Source organism: Rhinolophus sinicus, chromosome 1 (genome assembly GCF_057876585.1).
Source record: "Rhinolophus sinicus isolate RSI-liver-muscle chromosome 1, RSI-T2T, whole genome shotgun sequence".
Taxonomy (NCBI): Eukaryota; Metazoa; Chordata; class Mammalia; order Chiroptera; family Rhinolophidae; genus Rhinolophus; species Rhinolophus sinicus.
This window is the reverse complement of record NC_142501.1, coordinates 50,336,796-50,355,533: the sequence shown is the minus strand read 5'-3', so window position 1 is coordinate 50,355,533 and position 18,738 is coordinate 50,336,796. Positions and strand designations below refer to the sequence as shown.

Genomic DNA, 18,738 nt, shown 5'->3' with positions numbered 1-18,738 from the left:
CACATTCACATATACAGAAACCTATGAATGTGTGTGTGTGTGTGTGTGTGTGTGTGTGTGTGTGTGTGTATGTAAAGGCTTCATCCCATAGGTAAATAAAAAGTAATTAAGAAAGAAGACTTTCAAATGTAAATATTAATGCTGTTTAAAAAGTATCTCTTTTGAATATCTGATCTCCAGGTCTTTTAGGAAAAACCAAATTTGCCTATGAGGTAGGTCTTCAAAGACTTTATTTTACCCCTGTTAGAAGAACCCATACACTTACTGGGGCCTACTTTATGATTATAGGGTAAACTCAAGTGAAATACGGTTTTTTCTGTTTGCCTAGTTTCTAAATTTAATTGAAAAATCATTATTTCTTTTATACAATTCATTACAAATCTTCATTTTGTTGATATTATCTAACAATCAATAAAGCCATGCTCTGGGTGTAATTCCCACTCCTATTGCAAAGAGAACCGGCTGTATGACGCTGATAGGGCAACTCATCACCAAGTGGAATGAGAAAGAGGAAATCCGCCCGTCATCCCGCCGGGGCTTCTCAGTACGATGACGACATGCACTGGCTCTTACTGTGTCAGGCATGATGCCTCGTATCATCACATATGCATTTTGCCTTTAATTCTCCCCGAAGATCCCAAAGGTAACTTACTATTTCCGGTTCACAGTTGAATAAACTGAGACTTAGAAAGGTTGTATAACTTCCAGCGCCACAGAAGTCGTTACTTGTGGGGTCTCAGATTTAAACCCAGATTTTTCTGACTTTTTCTGACTCCAGAGCCTAAAATTTTAACCACTCCATTTTAGTGCCTTTATGTTATGAACCTGGATGAGGGCAAAGAAACCTACAAAAATATTTGCCAAAGGACCTCACCTACTTAGAACTCAGCTATTGGAGTTGTTTGCATAGAACAGAGCTGAGAATCAGAAAAGGAAGAAACAAACAAAAACTAAGTGGTCAAAATAGATTTTATTAAGCCTCATGCACTAACACACACACACATTGCTTATAGGATAATTCCTCAGGTTCTCTCTCAGAGACATTATTTTTTATTGTGCTGAAGTAGACCTGGCATAAAAATTACCACCTTAATCTTTTTAAGTATACAATTTACTGATATGAAATACCTTCATATTGTTGTGCAACCATCACCTATCACCACCATCCATCTCCAAAATAATTTCACCTTGCAAAATTGAAACTGTCTATCCATTAAACAGTTACTCTTCACCCCCTCTGCTCCCCAACCCCTGGAAACTACCATTCTACTTTCTGTTTTTATGAATTGACAACTCTAAGTGCCTCATGTAAGTGAAATCTTATAGTATGTGTCTTTCCGTAACTGGTTTATTTCACTTAGCATAATAGCCTCAACATTCATTCACGCTGTGGCAATAACAGAATTTCATTCTTTTATTTTTTTTAAGGCTGAATAATAGCCCTTTGTATGTATGTACAACATTCTGCTTATTCATTCATCTATCAATGGACACCTGGTTTGCTTCCTCCTCTTGGCTATTGTGAATCGTGATGCTATGAATGTGTATAAAAATATCCCTCCCAGGCCTCACTTACAATTGTTTTTCTTGTACACATACCCAGAAATGAGGTTTGCTGGATCATACTGAAATTTTATTTTTAAATTGTTTGAGAAACTGCCGTACTATTTTCCACAGCAGCTGTACCATTTCACATTTTCACCAACAGTGCACAAAGGTTCCAAGTTTTCCACATCCTTGCCAACACTTGTTATTTTCTGGGGGTTTTTTTGTTTTGTTTTTTAATAGTCACCATTCTAATGGGTAGTTAGGTAGTATTTTACTGTAGTTTTGAGTCACATTTCCCTAAAGATTAGTGATGTTGAGCATCTTCTCATGTGCTTGGTGGCCATTTGTATATCTTGGGGGAAATGTCTATTCAGGTCCTTTGCCCATTTTTGAGTTGAGTTGTTATTCTCTTTGTGGTTGCCATGGGGATTACATTTAACATCCTAAAGTTTTAACACTCTAATTTGGGTTTATACCAGCTTAGCTTCAGCAACATACAAAAACTCTGCTCCTTAACATTTCTGCCCCCAATCTTTTCAGTTGTTGTCATAAAATTATATCTTTATACATTGTGTGTCCAAAACCATAAATTAATAATATTAAAATGCATTAGTCTCTTAAATTATGTAGAAAACAAAATGTGGAGTTATAAACAAAAGTTGCAATAATACTAGCTTTTAGACAAATAATTGTTTTTTTAAATGTATTAATCTCTTAAATCATGTAGAAAACAAAAAGTAGAGTTACAAACCATTGTTACAATAATACTAGATTTTATATCTTTATTGAGCTCTTTCATTTTTCATATGGCTTTGAGTTACTGTCTGTTGTCCTTTCGTTTCAATCGGCAGGACACATTTTTTTTTTTTAGCATTTCTTGTAGAACAGGTCTAGTGGTAACAAACTCCCTCAGATTTTATCTGGGAATGATTTAATTTTCCCCACACTTTTGACAGAGAGTTTTGCTGTATAGGAACCATTCATGGATATAGTAATTTCATTAAATTATATATAATCTCAAGAGGGAATCTAAAATGTGGGAAAAGCCATGTCCTGCATTATTTATAATGCTGAAAAATTATAAGAAAATGAATGTTCAACAATAAAGGTATTATAGTATATTCACCTGATGAATCCTATATTGATATTAAAATAATTAGTATAAAGCCTATGAGACAACATATGTATGACACAATAAGTTACCATTTACTGAATGCTTACTATGTCCTAGGTCATATATTAGCTATGTTGTGGATATTACTTCATTTCTGTGTCACAATAATTCTGTGAAGTAGGTATTACCCCACTTAAGGCTCTTTTGAAAGTTTTTCTTTCATCCCCCCAGCTCTCTCCAGGTTGACTTCCCTTTTCCACTTATAGGAAGAAAACTCCTTAAAAAAGAAACTCCTACCTGACTCCAGAGCATGGTTTTTTTCTTTTTTTCTTTTTTACCATTATCCTAAACTTTCTCCTATTTTATATGGTATTAAACAGAAAAGAAAAAGGAAATCAGATTGTAAAATTATTATATCCACTACCATTTAAACTTTAAAGATATTGTCTCTAGAAAAACACTTGGAAGAGAATACACAGAATTGATGACAGTTGTCTTAGGGTAGTAGAATTTTGGAGAGATATTTTTCCCCACATTTTGTTTAATATAGTTTAATTATTCTTTTAATAGAAGCACAAACACTTTAAAGTCCCCACAATGGAAATAACTGGGTTCTTGAATGATGGGTCATTCTTTTCTTTTTCTAAAGCATTCTTTATGATCATTGTAATGTTGTCTTCAGAATTTTAAAATATACTAATAAGAAATGTTGTCTACTTCATTTATGAAAATAATGGTGATTAAGTTTTAAAGTTTTAGAGTGTAAGGAAAGCAACATACTCTTACACAAACACAAAAACATAGTGCTTCATAGGTTTCAGTTAGAAGTACTTTGGCTCACTTGATCCTTCTGACCTCTGAAAGGTAGAACTTGACCCTCCTGAAAATTGTCCAGAAGTCCTATTCCCTAGCATTTCAGTGTAGCCACAACTCTCCCGTATTTACAGGATAATTTACATGCCCCTAAAAGGGCCACTAGGGCCCTTGACTAGGCACCATCCAGCTCCAGGAGGCACATCTGGAAACACAGCTGCAGGCTGCAGCTGGCTGAGTCCCTGGAGTAATAACCACTGAAACATGCAGAAGAGGAAGGCTCTCTGAAGGCCCTTCCTTCCCCACCACCCCTTCGTTCGGCCCCTCTAGGCGGACTTTCCCACTTCATAGGAAGAATAAGTCTACTTAGTGTTGCTAAACAATTAACAGCTGGTGAAAGATGATGATCCTCACTTCTTCCCTGCCCTTCAAGGCTCTTCCAAACATACGAATAACATGGCAACTGAAGAAATCTTGGGGACTAATCCGCACCCTCCGGGCAAAAACTTTAGCAGAAACTGCAGCTTTAATTCAGTTCTAAATGTTTAACAAGAAAAACAGAGACTCTAAGTGTTACTGTTCTTTTTTGAAAGTCTGGTATTTTTCTGATTATAAAATGAATACGTACTCAGTATAGAAGAATGAATTTAAAGAAGAAAACAAATCACCCTGAGCCCTTTCAGCCAGAATAACTACTACTAATATTTTTAAATAAATACCTGTTTTTTAAAAAAATATGTGACATACATATGTAAGACATACACTTATATCCACTTTTTAAATTTCACCATTTGAGAATCATACTGCATATACTATTTAGTGTCCAACTTTCTATTCAGCCAACATTACTTACACCTTCCGATTTTATTAACGACGCTGCAAAAATATGTTTTCAATGCTTAGTGCATAACGTCATAATGTTAGGAACCATTCCCTGCAGTTTTGTTGTAATATTAGCGCCATCTGACTCCCCTTCCCGTATTCCTTAACTCCGCTGAATCCTCAAGGGCATTTAACACTCTCTGGCTTCAGTGAGAATTAAGCACAGGAAGAGGAAAAGTAGACCATCTGTGCAGGAAGGTAAAACCAGTGTAAATTAAATGGGGTGTGAAAAAAAGCCACTTATGCTCTTTAAATATGTGCTACTTGAGAGCAATGCTCACCTATGTACAGAGCTAATCACTGAATACACAGGCTTCAGGTGAATTTCCTGCCCTGAATATTCTTTGTTCAAAAACCAAATACAGTCTTATTTTTCAAAACTAATTTTTTCTAGAGCTCCAAAATGATCCAAGAGATTTTAATCAAACCTTAAACATTTCAAGGCTGGGAATCCAAAAACAAAACAAGCCTCCTGCTTGGCACCAGTGCCATTTTCCTCCCAGCTCTGCTCACCAGCCCAGTTATTTTGGATTCTGTGTATTCATCCTGGGCTGTTTGCTCACACACTGCCATTTCTGCCTTACTGAGGGGTTTCTGCTCTTCCCTTCTTTTCCACTTCTCCCATCACACCTCTCCTCCTGTCTTCCCTGGGACACCCGTAGTGGAATACAGATAGCCTGGTCGTGGAGAGTGCCAGATTTGAAGCCACCCTGTACATTTGAATTCTGTCTGGGGTAACTTAGGCAAGTCACTTATCCTCTCTGTCCCTCAGTTTCTAATCTGACAAACGGGGATACCAGTACCTACCTCCTAGGGCTGTTGTGAGGAGTAGACGTGTTACTTTCTGTAAAGCACTTTTAGAACCGTGCCCAGCACACAGTGAGTGCCTGATCACTGTTTCTACCATTATTACTACTGGATGAGTTTCCTAGGTGTATTCTCTGCTTCCAGTCTCTCAACCTCTGCAAAAGAAAAATTATAACTACCTCTGTGCCTGCTGAGTGCTTCCTATGTGCCAACCCTGGTCTAAGCTCTTTACATGCTTTACCTTTATTTGTTTTAACAATCTGCACACTAGAAATTTTACAGATTGGAAAACTGAAGCTTAGAAAAGTTTTGGTCCATCCTTTATAACTTAAAAAAAAATTGCAGCATCCTTTTTACTCACATGATTTCTTTGCTCAAATGTTCACAAGATAGTCTATTAACTGGCCCCACATTGCTTCAGCTTTTCCATCATGGCTGTTGGGTTCATGCCTATTAACTCATTCTGACTGTAACCCAACATGGCCATTCCTAGTCTATCCTATATTGTCAGCTCAAGTCCTGAGGTTACTTTTGATTCTGCTCATGCCCCTTTCTTTCCTCATTACCATTTTTATCATAGGACAAAGATGTAAATCTCTATCTTCTCCTAGAAGTGCAGTGAGGTACTCTATCCTTGTATTTCTTGGAGTACAATTCCACATCTTGAATGTCCCTGAATTTAACTATACTCACATTTAAAAAATAATCAATGCATGCAGTCAAGGATAAAATGATTGGTGTATGTTGGTGGAATTTTGGAATAAAGCTTCATTATTTTAAGATTTTGTTTTCCAACCATTGACAAAAGAGCACAGTGTATTTGCAGGTGGCTACGATGGTTCAGTACAGCATTTCTCAGACTTCTGTATGCATAGTAATCACGTAGGGATCTGGTTAAAATGCAGATTCTGATTCCGTAGGTCTGAGGTAGGACCTGAGATTCTGCATTTCTAACAAGCTACCTCCCACGTGATGCCAATCTGTTGGTCCTTGAGTAGCAAAGGCTTGGTAGATATTCTCAAGGAAGAAATTGAAGAATTAATTGAGGGCCATAAAAAATATTAACTAATAAAGAGGTAGAAAGACAAAAATAATCTACAGAAGACAAACATTTAATGAGGAACAGAGAGACCCAAAGTTTTAAGTGATCTCAGGGATAACTTTGATTGGATGCATCTGTCCTCTTTTATGTTGACTTTAGACCCTCACTCTGCACTCCCCTTCACCACAGAAGCTTTATTACTTGTACCCCCTCCTAACACATTCTGGTCACTCCTTTATTCCCTGTCCACCAGCACCTTAGAATAACATCTAGCGTTCTTTACAGATCAGCAACTTGTACAGGTACCTCTGCAAGTATTTAGGAAGTTGCAATGGGTTGAAGGGAGAGGAACAGAGCAAGATCAGGGGTCGGAATTAGAGAATTTGAAGGAATAGCCTAGCAGTTCATAGCAAGATCCACTCTAAACAAAATTTGGGATCCATGGTCTGACAATGGAATAGCCAAAGTGAGCAAGGATCATATATGTGAAATGTTTAAGTGCAGGATATATTGTCAACATACACATATAGGGAATAAGAGAGGGAACTAGAAATACTTATGCTGAGAAAGATAAGACAGACTGGGGGTGGGGTTGGCCTAGGGGAGATATTTGTGGCTACAGAGAGAATACAGGAGAACCTGCTCTTAGATATCTAGAGTGTCTGTCATGTGGCCGAGGGAAGGGGAGGGTGGGGTGTTGAAGGACAGAGCAACTCTAAACAGAATAACCTGAAAACAAAATAGCCTCAACAGGCTAGAAGGCCACTTCTGAGGGATGTTGTAGAGGAAATTCCCGCCTCCCGCCTTGGAATGCTGTGTTTCTACAGTGTTTCCATGATCTATCTGTTCGTTCTTTTAGCTGACACCTTCATTTACACTAATGCATTCAAGGCAGGTCTAGTCTTTTCAGGGACCTCGTCAAAGCTCTCACTTAAACCCCTTTCCGTTTCCTCTTTTTTTTTTGGGGGGGGGGGTACCAAATTACTTTATTTGAAGAAATGAAAGAATGTAAATAGATGATTTGGTAAAACTTATAGAAAGATAAAGGTAACCCTAACATGCATGTACTGCTTTGGTGACCAGGAAGTCACCCCCGTGGCCACTGGAAGCCAGCCAAAGGTTTAGCTCTCATTACTGTTTCCTCTTTTTAATGTGCCCCCTGGCTCCTTTCATTTTTCCATCTGAAAGTCTGAAAGCTTTCTTGTGGGAGAAAAGTCAAAGAGACTGATAGATAGACACCTGGTGACAACACTTTCTAAACTAAAAAGAGGAACCCCTGATTTGACCCACAATCTGGCAAAGGACCAGAAGAACTGATGTGTGTTGTCCCCAGCGCACCTTGCATATCCCGACCCCCTAACCAGGCACCTCCAGAGCAGCAGCAGGCAGAGGTGAATGGTTCCACTGCTTTACCTGGACAGATGTGAAGGAGAAGGGGGAGGGTTGGAGGAGAGGAAACAACAAAGCAGGCATTGCCATTTTCTCCTGTAAAAAAATAAAAAGCCCCCCTGGGAGGTTTCATACCTGAAGTTGTCAGCAAATACCTTACTTAGAGTTCATATTTTAACGAGGTCTTATTGCTGAAATATACTGAAATCAAGGTCAGGACACAGGAGAGGCCCTGGGGGCAGAGTTGAAAAGAAGTGGCAGCAGGAAGAAAAGTAAGCCAATAAGGGAGGGTACCAGCGTTACCCATGGTCCCAGGCTAGCAATGCCACAGGCTACTCATTGCCTTTAGATTCTGTTACAGCAGTCAGCTCCCTTGCCCAGCGAAATTCAACAGGGCAAGAATGAATTGCTGGTCTTCCCAGGGAAGGGTCTGTAGCAGCTCGGATTGTTTGTAGTTGGGGTGTGTGTGTGTGTGTGTGTGTGTGTACACACCAGTGTGTTCATGTATATCTGAGGACATTTGTGTTTTGCAATATCACCTATCTAGAGCACGTTTTTAACAACCTCAACAGTGGTAGTGGTGATGATGATGACGACCGCTAATAGTCATGTGGTTCTTCCTATATGGTGCTGTGTCTAGAGGCTTTCCATACACAAGCTCACTTAATCTGTACAACACCATGAGTAGGAACTATTATAGTTTCCACTTTGCAGAAGGGAATTGGGGGACAATGAGGTAAAGTAAGTAACTTGCCCAAAGTCACGCAGCCAGCAGGAGGCAGAGCCTGGGTTTTGAACTCAGGCTGTCTGATTCCACAGACCATTTTCTTACCAACCAGACTCTACTGTCTCTCGTATTGAATATAAAACAGAGTTAAATAAATGTTCAAGTAAAGAATACTAATTCTTAGCAAGAGCTCATAAGTGGTAAGCACTAAGTGTCAGGCGGTATTTAAGCTTGGATCTTGAGTAATCCACACAACATAAGATAGGTACTTTTATTACCCCTGTTTTGCAACTGAAGATACTCAAGATTAAGGCGGTTAAGTCACTTGCCCACACATGCATCTTGCATGTAAGACAAGACTAGAATTTGGTCATATTTAGTAGCAAAGTCCATGCTCTTATAACCAGGACATTACACCAAAAAAAAAAAAAAAAAAGAAAAGAAAGAAAGAAAGAAAAAGAATGGCACAAACTTACCATTTTAGGTGATTCATTAAAGTCAACAAACAATTCAGGGATGCCCCTCTTACTTCACATTTTTACTCCCTTACATTACATTATTTTACTTTGCCTCCATTAGAAAAATGGGTTGCCTGTCCATGCTTGCATATCCTCCTTTCATCTCCAAAAATCCACTTCAGGGCATACCTTATGTTTTTAATGTCTTTCAAATGCCAGCTTGACATGCACTTAGATAACAACTTGTAGTCAAGCTAACAAGGGAACTGGATAAATATTTCAGTTACTTTGACCCTTGTATAGGAGCAAAACGGTAAAAACCAACACCCTAATAATTAATGGGACTGATAAGCTCAGAACATCTTGTGACTAAAACTCCCTGTGGGGTTGGCTAAAGACTTTGCTGAACCCCAACTTCTCTCTCTCCCCTAATAACCTTGCTTCCTTTCCTCCCTTCCTTAAGTGTGGATCCCAAGACCACTCCCTAATAAACTTTCTGCTCATTAATCTCAGTCTCAAACTGTTTCCCAGGGAATCCAACCTGTGACAGATACCTAATTGGTTGATTTTTTTAAAACAGCTTAGACCAAGATTTTCTTTGACTCCATATAGCAAACATGAGTTGTCTTTTATTTTTACCTATAGAATAAGAATGTCAACAAATATACTGAGTGGTTAAAACTTAAGCACATAAGGGGTTTTTATTTTTGCTTTCTTATTATAGAAATGTAATTTACCTAAAAATTGCTGCCTTAGCTGTGAATAGTTAGCATAACACATTTTGTATTTTTAAAAAAGGATTTTATGTGCCAAGTTAATTTTCTGTCAACTAGGAGAAATTGCTATCTTCAGGCTATATTGTATATTTCTCAGTATATTAAGATAATTTCTATATTAGCACAATTTTGTACTTTAAAAATTGTAGAAAAGGTGCCTACACATTTCTTGTCAAGGGAATTCTTAGATATTTGGTATTTTTGTTGTAAATGTTTATGCATGTTTAAACTGATTTACAGTTGTAACAAAAGTCTAAGACTTGTGTCCTAGTTGATATTAAAACACACAACACTGGTCTAATAAATAAGTATAGGCAATAAAAGAATGGACAGATCAGGAGACAAAATAGATCAGGAGAAGAACCATATATATATATATATATATATATATGATATATATGATAAAGGAGGTATCACAAGAGAGGGGAGAAGAGGAGGATTTTTCACAACTTGCGCTAGAATAACTGGTTAGTGATTTGGAATAAATCAATTTAGATTCTTAACTCTCACTAGATGGATTAAAGAATTAAATGGGGGAAACGTAAGCCATAAGAACTAAGGTCAAATTCTGGTGAATATTATATCTGTATGAGATATGAATTTGTAGTTCTAAGAAAAAAACCTCAATAGTTCATTTATATAAAAATTTTAAATTTCTGAACAAAGAAATGAAAAATAGTACAATTAGGTATAATTTTGACTTGAAATACTATTTGTCTCCTCATTCCTACATTGTAAGGATGGGCAGTAGAGGTGAGGGCTTGTTAACTGTTTCAGTATGGTATGAGCATAATAAAGTACTTTATGCCTATCAACTCAGGCTTTGAAAATTCATTGCCCAGAGCTCGTTTCTGCAAAATGTACAAAATATTAATAGAAACCATTTATTGAGCACCTATTATGTGGTAAGTACTCAGTAGACACTGAGTCATTTGATCATCAGATGGGTATTCTTACCCAATTTGGCAACAAGCTAGGGAGATACACGCACAGTTGACCTACATAATAATACATAAATGTCAGGTAAATTAATCATTAAATTTCTAGGATTGATCACTGGCCCTGGTTCTTTAGTAGGGCTTGAGTGAATAAAACTGTATTGCCATACAGTTACAATACCCAATGAACCTTAAGCGATAAAATATAAGTGACCCTACAAAACTGACCTGGGCCAAAATCACAGACAATAGACTTTTTTTTTTTTTTTAAAGGACCACCCTCTGAGATTTTCATTTAAATTCCATTTAGAGTTAGTGGGGTTTGTTGATCTCTTGCCAGAGCCAATTATAAATCAGGTGAGGTAGAATGTTCATCACGCTGCTGGAGTCGGTTCTCTCACAGTGCGACTGACTGGTTGTTCCAGCATCTGGGAACATTTTAGAGCCCAGCAGAAAATCGGCTTTGGAGTTAGCTCTGAATTTAAGACCCTGATGTGCCCATTAGAGCTGTGTGAAGTTGGGAGAAATTTCTTAACCTCTGAGTCAGGGATCAGGATGGTCTACACCTCTTAGGAAAGTTGTGAGGGCTAATGAGAGATTATCTGTAAAGTGCTTATTCTGTTGCCTCTCAGTAGGCACACAGTAAGAATAGGGGTGTTGTCATCATGACACACTTTGTCCCCATTTGAGCCCATAGCAGTTGGGTTTAAGTGCTGAGCTACTAAAAGGACCCCTGAAAAGAAGTTCCACCTACAGGCAGTCCCAGTCCTGAAGAAAAACTCACATTGAAGTAACACCCTGAAAACTACTACTTCTTTTCCCCCACAATTCTCCACACAGCAAGTCCTTCATTTCAACCTCCATATTGATGTCTACACTCCAGTTACAGGTTGTCAACTAAAATCCAGATGAGGCACGAAAATCCTTGCAAATTCTAGGCCCAAGATTGTCTAGTTGCAAATGGTTACAGTATCATGGTTGAGACGAAGCATGGAATTTGAAATAAGACCTGAACAGGACCCACCCACTTCCCTCACTTTCCTTTCACCACTTAGTCTTAAGTGAACATGGTCCATTTCAGCCTCTTTGAACCTGCTTTCTTGTTTATACAGAGGATAACACCTAATTGAGTGGTTAAAATGATTAAATGAGATAATATTTGTATCTCATGTTCTTAGCACAGTAATAGCTGGCAAGGAGTAAAAGTTAAATTCATCACTATTGAATCCAATTCAAAATACGCTCTGTAACTGGAGTCTTTTTGGTACATTGAAAGTAGCATGTAGGTTAAAACTGTAATCAAAAGGTAAGCTCTCCAAACAAACTGGTGAATATACATTCTGCTTAAAAAGGTAAGTATTTCAACAGACTTATGAAGCTATGCTCAGTTTGCCTATATTCGGATTTCTTATCTTTTTTATAAGAAGTCTGGTGCCAGGCAAGGTACGCACTACTTAAAATTAGTAATTTTATACTAAATGAGCCTTTTTTAGGAGAGAAGGAAAAGGGGCAAGAACCAACTTTTTGATGACTTGTAGAATATTACTATGATGTGAGCACTATTAACTCTGTTTTTAAGAAACTGGGAAAACAAGATGAGGACAAAAGCAGGTGACAGAAGCAATAAGTGTCAGAGGCAGAATTTGATCACAGGTCTGTTTGAACTGGGCTGTCCATCATTTTGCCCCCTTCTGTTTGTTCCGTTTCTCAGGTTTATTCAAGGGTATGCCTTCTAAATAGGGTTCTCAGAAAGACATTGTTCAACTAATGAAGACCATTTACTGTCATTCGACGGGAATAAGGATTTTAGTGACTGGGGAATGTGAAATTTGGTTGTCTTCTCACTTGTCCAGCCATGATTTTAAAAAGCAAGAGCTACTCCATTACAGATTACTCAGTCTGCCTGCCGGAAACGCTCCAGGTAGATTAATTTTTGAATTATGATTCACCTTCACTTTCCTGTTTTGATGGAACACAAAGACTGAGCCATTCCTGTCAATAAAAAGCTGGAGTTTCCACCCAGCAAATTCGCGCTATAAATGACAGTCTAACCGGCTGACGCGCAGGTGGGATTTCCTGTCGCCATTTTACGGAAACACAACTCCCCGAAAGGAAGTGCCCAGTCAATTAAAAGGGGCTGTAACAAAGAGTAAGCAAAAGAATGGGAAATGGGCCCGGTTGCCCTGTCCCCTCCATGCTGCTCTCTAGCTTGCAGTGTCCCCCGCATTTGGAGCGCCCCTGATCAGTTAACCCCGCCGCGCCAGTCGCCAGTCGGCGTGGCGGAATCACGTGAGGTACCCAGGCGGGGGACAAGCGGGCTGCTTTGCTCCTTGGCAGGTGCGCACTATGAGCTCAACAAATCCTTCGGGTCCCGTCACACCCCGTTCCTAAAACAGAGATCCATGGCACAGGTCTGGGGAAGGGCTGACGAGGTCTGGGGGTGCTGGTTCCGGAAGAAGGGAGGCGCCTCCTACTGCAGGTTAGGGACAAAGGCTTTCCAAAGGCCCGCGCGCTCCGGCCACTTCGGCCCCCTTCCCGCCAACCCAGGCCATCTCGGTGCTGTTCCCAGAGCCAACACACCGCTCCATCGCTGCCCGTAGCTCCAGGCGCTGACAGCGGCTCGCCTGGCTGCTGGAGGGCCAGCCACTCCGCGGCCATCCTCACGCTGCGCCCTTCCCACAATGCAACTCCCCTCGCTCCCGTGGCCCGACTGGACTCTGGCGTACCCCAAAATGCGGCCCCTCCAAGCAAACAGCCCTCTTCTCCTCCGCCCCAGCCCTCCTAGCCGCCCTACTTCCAACCCCTGTCTGCAGCCGCCGCCGCTGCAGCCAGGTTCTGGGCTCGCTGCCGGGTCCCAGGAGGGCGTGGAGCAGGTGTCCAGGCTGCGCGCAGCCTCGTTCCCGGTGCCACCGGCAGTGCGCCCGGCACACGCGCGCCCCGCAACCCCTCCCTCAACCCTTTTCCGATGCTCAGCCGCCGCCAGCCGCTGTCGCTGCATCCTCAGCTAGCGGCTAGAGGGAAGCAGCAGGCGCGGCCACCAGCAGGGACACCATGTGACGGGTACTGCTCAGTGACACTCAGTTTTGGTTAAAGAGCGGGGTCGCGGTAGGGTAGGTGACGGTGCACAGGACTCGGAGGAATGGCCTGACTTTCCCCATTAAATCATCACGAGCCATGGATGCGCAAGGGCGACGGGCCCCCCAGTAGGAGATGACTAAGATTCGAGACCCTCAGCGCTGGAGCGTGTCGCAGTAAGTGCAAGGCTGGCGGGCAGAGTATGGGTGGGAGTGGGGGTGGGGGTGGGGGTAAGACTCTGATGCAATAGGCCCACAGAGGAGGAGGAGAGCTAAGGGAGCGCGGGCTGGGGCAGCCACTCCGCTTTGCCTGAAGGTCGCAGGGAACCTCCGCCCTTCACCTTCCTCAGAAATCCGCCACGCCACGCCACGCCACGCTTCCCCGCCCAGCCTTGGTTGACTGAGGCCACCTTTTCCCAGCCGAGGCAGCCAGACCTTGACACAAAGGACATCACGGCGGGAGGATAACCCAGAAGGGCGGACACCTTGACGGCTCTCCTTTTGCCACTTTTCCCTTTATTGCCGGAGGTACGATGATTTTCCTTACCCGGGAGAGCTGAGGGAGCAGCGGCGGGAGGAAAGGGATGTTGGAGATGTGTGTTGAGGAGGCGGTAACCTAGAAGTCATCGGTGCGAGTGTGAAAGGAAGGGTGCGTGGCAGTGCGGGGTGAGTTCGGATTTTGCTTTGGGGTAAGGAAAAGTCCAGGTCCCTTTTCTTCCGAACGCACACGGCAGCTGAAGGAGGCGCAGAGGGTCCTGGTTTCACTTTTGCGTGGGCTCTGGCTTACTTTTTGGGTCTGTTTTCATAGTAGCAGCATGTGGCACCCGCTCTGGTTAAATTCTACGAGGGTCAGGGACCACGAGGTCTAAGAGAGCAGAGTCGAGGTGAGGGCGCGACTGCCTACCCGAGAAGTGTTTGTATCCCGGACGTTTGGGGGAATTTCCTCTGTCGGCAGGGCCCACAGTAGCGCGTGTCTGCAGGGGTGTGTGTGCCGCTGGTGAGTCTCGGAAACGGGCCGCCGAGCGCAAGTAAACCCAAGCACATTTGCTGCCCCTTCCTCAAGGTCTGCCCCTCTCTCAGTAACGGAGAGGAGTAGGAGGATGGGGGGAGGAAATGCTGACAGTGACTCACTGCCCTTTCCCGCCCTAAAGAGGCTCTTTCCAAAATGAAGAAGGGGAGAAAGAAATGCCGTTCTGGGAGATGGGATCTGTTGGAGCTGGCAAACAAAAGGCTACCGCTTGCGCAGGGCCGGGCGCGGACTTCCCTCGCCTCCCCTCCACCTCCCCTACCTCAGCACCTCGCTAGCGTCCCTAAATGTTGCCACAGAAGGCCGTTAAACTCGTCCTGTCTCTGCAGAGAGGAAAGTGCTCCTCCGTCCTAGCACGCGCCCCAGGGTGTCCCTGCCCCATAATCAGCAACCCAGAGAGTTGGGCTCCTCAGCACCCACTGGGACCCCACACGTTACGGGGCTGCGTGGGTGATGCTTTGCTGTGGAATCGCCCACTCCTGGGTTTGGACAGAACCGTAGTCAAAGAAGGCAGAAGCGCATATGGCGGCAAAAGGAATTTCGCGGTAACAGCGTCAGGGCGTTTCCGGGTGCCTTTTACAGGCTGTCTTCCGCTGGGGAAGGTGGTGCTTCAATTAAGTCCTTTGTGTCTCGCTCTGTGGCGCGGACCCAGTTTTATCACAGTGTTGCTCCGATGGAAACCTAACTGTCCGCAGGATCACGTACTTTCTCAAACGAATCCATGGGGATGTATGTAGTAAGAGTGAAAAAGATCCCAGCTCTAGGAAACGGTATTTATAGATTTGACATCTCTGCAGTGGGCTTAAAATTTTTTCAATATAAGGGGAAGGAGAGACAATCTATGGTTTGCAGACTGCAGGGCCCAGCAAAGCTGTAATTTGATAGAAGAAACTGTACAGTAACTCGTGCTTTTTCTGACGTCAGAAAGACAACGGAAATAAAACCTGAGCTAGGTGGCTGGCTGGTCTCATTGTTAAACATCTCACGCAGGGTGGGGACTCCTGAAATCTAGGCGCAGCAGTCAAGCCTGGGCACTGATGAGACCTTGGTCGGCCCCCTGGACTTTGGTTTAGCCCCAACCTCAAATGGCTTTACTCCAGTCACTTCAGTTTTCAGTCTGTCTGTCTCCTTAGGCATCTGGAAACCCACCTACTTTGGTTTGAGGTTTTAACCTTGAAGTTTATCCACTTTTTTTTTTTTTTTTTTTTTACATAGTCAATAAATATTTTCTACCCAGGGCTTCTTTTGTGGCAGGCAGCTACGAACAAGATAAAGTTTCTGCTTCTGTGAGGTTTCTGTTCTGGTGCGGGAAACAGGCAATACATACATGTATAAATGAATTTCAGATATTTGTTAGTGGATCATGTGGTGGGGAGGCTTGAGACAGATGACCCTCTAGGAGGGCCTGTGTGAGAAGAGGACATTTGACCTGAGGCCTCAGGCTATTGGTAGTCTTGTCTTTTCCTCCCTCTGGATGATACTTGAGGGCAAAACTGACCTTCCTCATCATTGTTCCCCTAATGCCCAGCACAGAGTAGCTACTTAATAAATGCCTGTTGGATTGAGGTCTTGGCCAAGTTCCATCTCATTCACCTCTTTATGCTATTGTTGACCATCTCTTCCTTTCCATATCTCATTATTTGTTCCCCTTCTCCTAAGTTGAAACGTTAGTCTTTTTCCAGTCTGCTTCTCTTTCTTACTTTCTCCTCACTTCCGAGCAGTTACCAGGCCCTTGTAAATGCCCCTCAAACCTGTCTTCTCATCTCCCTTCCTAATGCCCAAGTTCAAGTCCCTGTCATCTGACCTTGATATAGCAAGTCAAGTAGTGTGTTGGGATATAAGAATCATGAAACAGACATGGAGGTCCCCTGAAGAAACCAGCACTCAGGGGAAGAAGTTGCAAGCCCAACATGTTGTTAAGAGTGCAGTAGCTAATTCATGAGCTATAACAGCTTTCTAGTTGGTCTCCATGCCACGCTCTGCTCCCTTAGTTTAATCTCATCACTTCCATGAGATCTATATTTCTAAAACTCAGTTCACATTTTTTATTGAGCTTGCTTCTAAAAACCTTCAGTGGGTTCCCTTTGCCTACAATTAAGATGTAAACTCCTTAATCCAGCACTCAGGACCCTCCACAGTCTCTGACTTCTCACCTCTTTCCATTTCTTTTTCCCAGTTTACCCTGTGCCTTCCCTGTCACTTTTCTGCCTTCAGTGTCAGTGTTGGTTCCAGATTGGAATGCCTGCTACAATCCTATATACATGTGAAGGCCTAGCCCCAATACCAATTTTCTACCTCACTGAATAAGTGTTCACTGATCACCTCTTAGCATTTTCATAAAGATTTTTTAGCTTTTACTTTTTGTCACTCCAGGTGATGGAAGGAGGGGGATAAGGCCTCAGGCTTTGAATCAAATATAAACACAGTTGGCCCTTGGTATCTCAGGGTTCTGCATCCCTGGACTCAACCCCTGCGGATCAAAACTATCTAAAAAAAAATGTTATGTTGTTGCTGACGTGTACTATGTAATTAAGCCTACCATGGTTGCCTCTGTTCTGAACATGTGCAGACTCTTTTCCTTGTCATTATTCCCTAAACAATTTAGTATAACAACTATTTACGTATCATTTACATTGTTTTAAGTATTATAAGTAATCTAAAGGTGATTTAAAGTATACGGGTGGATGTGCTTAGGTTACGTACAAATACTACGCCATTTTATATAAAGGACTTGAGTATGGATTTTGGTATCCACGGGGGTCCTGGAACCAATCCTCCTAGGATACCAAGGGATGACTGTGTACCAGGTCTTAACTTACCAGCCTAGGAACTTTGGGCGAGCTGTTTAGCATCTCTAAACCTCAGGCGTTTTTTTTTTCATTTGTTGAATGAGAACGATGATAGTGAAGATGGTGGTGGCAGTAGTGGTACCCTACTTATTGAATTATCCTGAAGATTTAATTAAGATAATGGATATGAAGTACTTGGCATGGTGTTAGCACTCTATATATATTGAATTAAAAGGGACTTCAGGTTTCTCATCTGTCAAAGAAGGTGGGGAAAGTTGATCAGTAAAGTTCCCCTTACCTCTGCTATTCTATGACTATTTAATCATTTAAAAATACTTTTCTGAAAATAATTATCTTGATGGAAACCACCAGAATCTTTTCAGTCTCTGGGAGAATATGCATCTGTGAAAGGTGGTGTGGGGGTGGGGGAAGTATGTGCGTGGAAGTAAGCGCATTCAGCATCACATCATAGACTTCAGAAGAGCACACCTTGGAACACTGACCCTGCACTGACTCATTGTTATACTTATTTCTGAAGTTTGATCACATTATATGAATTGGTTTCATAGTGACCACCTGTGTTTTAGGGTTACTTACTAACAGGAAAGGAATTCAGTGACTAGGACTGAACCATGGTTTGGGGAAACAGAAACTCTGCCTCAAGTGAAGTTACAGTGTGTCTTTGCCAATAACTAGCTGGGTACACTTGGGCAACTCAGTCATCATTTTTATGCCTCATTTTCTCATATGCCCAATGCTAATAATAGTAACTGAGCTGCCTAACTCACTGAGCTGTGAAGATACAATGAGAAGAGAACCTAGAAAATCCTTGAACAAGTTAAAGGAACCAACTATTCATGATGATAATCGTCTGGAGTTAAACACACTGCTAATGCTTAGAGGATAAGTTTAGACTAGTGATTCTCAACTCTGGCTTCACATTAGACTTACCAGGGGACTTTTAAAAGCGACGAATGCCCAGACTCCATTTCCAGAGATTCAGATTTAGTTGGCTTGAGGTAGAGACCAGATGTGGAAATTAAAACCAAAACAAAACAAAAAAGCCCAAACAAAAAACCAACAAACAAAAAATACACCAGGGATAATTCTAATATGCAGTGGTTTAGATTTAAAGCAGACAAAACAAAATCAGAAATTAAATAAAGACCGCCATATGTTATTTGATAAAGTCTTAGTAATGCTAAATCATGATGACTTTGCCCTTGATTCTTTGACAAAACCAACCAGTTATTGACATCATGGGGCCACAGCCTCAGGTTACAACTTATAACCTGAATTTCCCCAGGCATAGAAGCCTGTCCAGTGATACAGACAGGGCCACATAAAGATTTAA

The 18,738-nt window shown here is 41.8% G+C and overlaps 1 protein-coding gene across 4 annotated transcripts in view; it reads left to right on the top strand.

Moving 5' to 3' along the window:
- Positions 1-13,429: 13,429 nt before the first annotated feature.
- SLC38A1 (solute carrier family 38 member 1) overlaps positions 13,430-18,738 on the top strand; it is a 64,840-nt gene continuing 59,531 nt past the window's right edge. Inside the window, exons 1-2 of one of the 4 annotated variants that reach the window (XM_019748395.3) lie at positions 13,430-13,745; positions 13,919-14,096. The gene's annotated coding sequence lies outside the window, so the exon portion shown is untranslated. The remainder of the gene's footprint in view (positions 13,746-13,918; positions 14,097-18,738) is intronic. The other 3 variants (XM_019748396.3, XM_074325802.2, XM_019748397.3) reach the window with 3 other exon arrangements.